Source organism: Apium graveolens, chromosome 10 (assembly GCF_009905375.1).
Source record: "Apium graveolens cultivar Ventura chromosome 10, ASM990537v1, whole genome shotgun sequence".
Taxonomy (NCBI): Eukaryota; Viridiplantae; Streptophyta; class Magnoliopsida; order Apiales; family Apiaceae; genus Apium; species Apium graveolens.
This window is the reverse complement of record NC_133656.1, coordinates 117,737,070-117,741,784: the sequence shown is the minus strand read 5'-3', so window position 1 is coordinate 117,741,784 and position 4,715 is coordinate 117,737,070.

The following is a 4,715-nucleotide window of genomic DNA, read 5'->3' as shown; positions in this document are numbered from 1 at the left end:
TCTTACAGTTTAGGGTTTGGAACAGCCCAACACTACCAACTATTACATCTGATTACAAATACCGAGTCCTCACACAACTATTATTACTTATTCTACCTGGGCTCGAACATAGGCATCCGCATCACAGGTCTTACGGGCAGTCTGCTTGAATCTAACCATGGCTGCTAGCTGTAATATCAGGGTTAAAGCAAGAAGTGAGCCAAAAGCTCAACAAGTGCTAACAATACAACGCAAAGCATAAATCGAGATATACCTTTAGGAATGACAATGGAATGGCATAATCAATGATAATCGAGAGATAAAACTTATGTGAGTTGGCATCATTTTGCTTGCATCAAAACAAATTTTAAAACCATTCTTAATCAAAATCATTTTATGACGCTACGGATTACAGCCGGTGATCAGCCGCGAAGTAATCCCGAACCTCGCTGGGCTCTAAAACATTATTGGGAATCCCTAGGCAACTTTTAAGCCTAATATAAGTGTGGAAAGGACTCGCGTCTCAGTCCAGATCCACCATTCAAGAAAACATTTGTCCCCCTTTGGGACTGAAAAATCCACGTTTTAATCATTTTAAAAACTGATGCCGATTTATGACAAAATCTCTTTCGACTGTAATTATTTTTATCAAGGGATTATAGATCAACTTGAAACACTGGAAATATGACACTAAATCTCAGGGCCATGATCTACTAGAATTTACTATATTAGGGTAATTGAGAGGTTTCCATAAACAAGAACTTAGACAAGGAAATTAAGCCAGGCTATTGGATAAGATGAAAGAGTAATGCCAAACTAGGCTTAAAGCAACGGTTGTAGACAAGATATAGGTATTAGAACATCAAAAGATAGGCATCACTGGTTCCAATAGGATAAAGGTGTTAAAATATAAAGAAAGCGATCATCAGCTCAGTATATAATAGGGTATCAGGCTTTAGGGTAAGGATAGGGTTATCAAACAATCTTGAATGTATTTAAGAAATGATTGGCTTTTAGGTATCAAGATAAAGTTTCTATCGAGGTTATTTCAAGAGTTGAATCAAAGCATCAGGGTGCAACATCAAGATTTCTCAGAGATCAATAGCATGATAAACAAAAGGATCAATAAGATATTATAACGCATCTCTAATTTATCATGGCATTAAACTATCATGAAAGACTTTTGAACTACTTGCAATATGTACTCGAGGGTTCATGGCATCTCTATGTAACTCAAAGATAAACAAAAGATACGCTTAATTTAAATACATCAAAATGACTCAGGATAATTGCATCGATATATATATGAACTGTTTACAACAGATACGAAGGTCAAGTTGAATCACTTGCCTTAAGATAGACTGGTCTGGTCTGACTGGTAGGAGCAACAACTGGAGCTTTACTCGACTTTTAAGGCAAGTTTTCCCTCGTCTCGAGATCCTACATAAATAATAATAATCCTCATTATAATATATTCTTTCCATCTTAACCTATTTACAACCCGAAATTAAACATGGATGGCACTTAGGCCTATACATACTTAATTCATATCCAACATTTATATTTTTAAATGTACACACGTAGCCACATAATCACATATCGTATATTAATACCAAATAACATCACATACACCATAACGCCACACTAGGCTCGGATGATCTCGACTCACCACTTAAATTACTTGGTCGCTAACTAAACGAAGTCTTCGAATTTGGGCTTCCTAACTCAATGTGCCTTTCCTAAATTATCCAAAACCTATTGACCCTCACTTGTGCCTTTTGCTCTACTGACCTTATACTATCTTACAACTATGGTGGTCGACCTAATACTCACTTCTAAGTGTCCTAAAACTATGTGATAAATGAAAGTGCTTACTGGTGCAAATTTCAGAATGGTAACTAAGGTTTCTTGAGTGCATTAGACACTCTTAAACTACAAGTTTTTCTTCAAAATTTTTACACAAGACTCTCCTGACCTAAGGGCATCTCATAAGCTTGATGTGGCTCAAAGGCCTGGCTTGGGCCTTCTTGGGCCTAAGCTAAAAGTCCAAGGTTCCCCTGTTTTTCTGGGCAGAAAATGCCCTGACTTGAATTAACTTGTGACACATGGTTCTAGCTCATATCCTATGAACTATGGTTGGAAAAACTTCTCTGACACACCCTCTAACTAAGGCCCAATTGGGCCTAATGAGGGCCTACCCATGACATGGCCAAATCTCCCTATTTCTAAGTTGCAACAAAACTGTCCCCTGCTGGACAGATTTTGTTATTCTACTTGTGCACCTAACCAAATGACATGCAAACCTCCAACCAACTCCTAAAACCTATTATATACTCTCCATACTAACTTCTGGTGGCTTGGGCCTCAAAGTGCACATCAATGACATGGTCAAAACTCACTCTAAACCTCAGGGTACTAAACTGATTTTTCTGCAGAAACTATAACTCTCATTTTCCAAGATTTTGACTTGACAAACCCAATTATCAACAACTAAATACTTAAACCAAGACCTATACTTGGTATTCTACTGAACTTAACTCCCTTTTTCTCAAAATAACCTTAGTGAGATCATCCTTACCTATGGTGCAACTATGGCAAAATAAAAGAGACTACTCTTTACAACTCATAAACCTTTATGCTTTTGAAACAACAAGATATATATTTTTATAAAAGATAACCACAAATTATTACCATGCAACAAGAAGCATAAATCAATATTATCACATTATTCCTACTGAAATTAAAGCTCACTAACAAAATCTTTTCCAAATGATCAAAATATTACAACAAACTAAGAGAATTCCACATGCATGCATGCCTTCGGGTTTTTCAAACCAAACAACATATTTTCTACATATATTCCATCTTAAAATTTACATGCAAGCCTAGCATAAGGTACACCTAGATGATCACTTAGCATGCAAGGAGTTTTATCACATTTTCACCACAAAATTCAAGTCATTATCACATAAACATGCAAAAATTGAACAAAACAATAAGAATGATTTCAAGGACCATTCATTCGGCTCCCATATGGTCATGGCCGAATGAAATGGATGGAAATGGCCATTAAATCATCAAGAGTTTCCTTCTCAAGACTTGGCACTTATCCATTCATTGTAGTCCTCTCAAAAACAACCTTAAATCCATAAGAATCAAGATTGTATTTTGAGTTTCACTAAAACCTTTACATGCAACCCTTAAACTTAAACTTTCTACTCAAAACTCTTTGAAATATGAATGATCATGGTATGGGAGATAACATTTACTTGTATAAAGAGTAGAAGCTTGGTGGAGAAATGAAGAAAAATGGGGAGGGGTGGTTCTCGGCTAAAGGCCGAGAGTGAGAGAGAGAGAGCCGAGAGTGAGGGAGGAGGAGGGAGAGAAGAGTGAGTGTGGTGTGGGTGATGAGTAAAAATGATCATGACTTTGCTTGTCTTATGGTTTTTGTATTGGCAAAAGTGAGTGGAATTAGGAATTGACATGATTAGCCTTCCACTTGAACTTGGTTGAATTTGCATGCAAGGGTAAAGAAGGTATTTGGCTAGGAAATAAGAGTTAGTGGGGTGGTTATTGACTCTTTAGCCCTTTTGGAATGTATGGAAGGAATTTGCATGCAAGGATAACTATGTAATTTGCTAATTATATTTATAAAGATTTATTTTTATAAAATAAAACACAAGTTCAAAAATTATAAAATTTACACCATAAAATAACTTGGATTTTTAGAGATTTTATAAAATCACTTTCAAAATTTGTGAACAAAATATCTTTTAAAAGAAAATTTCTCCAAGGCTTAGAATATTCCTTATAAATCAAAAAATAAAGAAATTAAATAAATTCTTGCTTTGAAAAATCATATACTACCCAAAGAAAATTTATAATGCAGAAATTTTCACTCACACAAACGTACAAGCATTGAATATATTTTTATTTAACTTAATATTATTCACAAATAATATTACATAAAATGCCGGTCGTAACAATTAGGGCAAATGTTATGCCAAAACCAAATCAAAGTAAGTACTTTGATTTCTTTGATATGAAAATCATGTATCTTTTATGCACAAACAAAATCCATTTCAGCATATCTAATGTTATTCTTCTAAACATGATCAATGCATATCTTATAGATTATATGCCTTATGGTATGCTAATCTCATCTTTCTTTGCACTTTGCAACATTAACATGCCTGAAGCATTTTCTAATCTTGCTGATTCTCAAATCACTAATGAACACATTAGGCCACAAGTGCCCCTGATGCACTATGAGCCTCAAGAGGAAACTCCCACAGATATTCCTCAATTCATTAGAGAGGAAGATGTGTTTCTGTCTAAGTTTGAGTCTGTCAAAACCATGTTTCATGAACTAAAACTTGAAATTAAGAGGTTTAAGGAAGAAAATAATGAGATTAAAGAAAAAGTAGGAGCACTCAAGAGTCTCACTGCCTCTTGCAACATAGGATTGCATATTTAGAGCATTTGACTGCATCTACTCTACGAACTCCTTGCATGAATGATCATGACATCGTCTCTTCCTTTCAAGTCCCTATGCATGATAAAACTGCTATGATTCATGAGTTAGAAGAGGTTAATGTGGGTTCTAAAGGTCAACTGATTGATAATTTGCCTGATTTGGTTCATATCTGTGATGCTGCTGGAAATGTGATTGGTTAACTTACCTGATTCTGCTATGTGATGAAGTCTGCTCTGTGATGTTGTGCTGGTACTTGCTG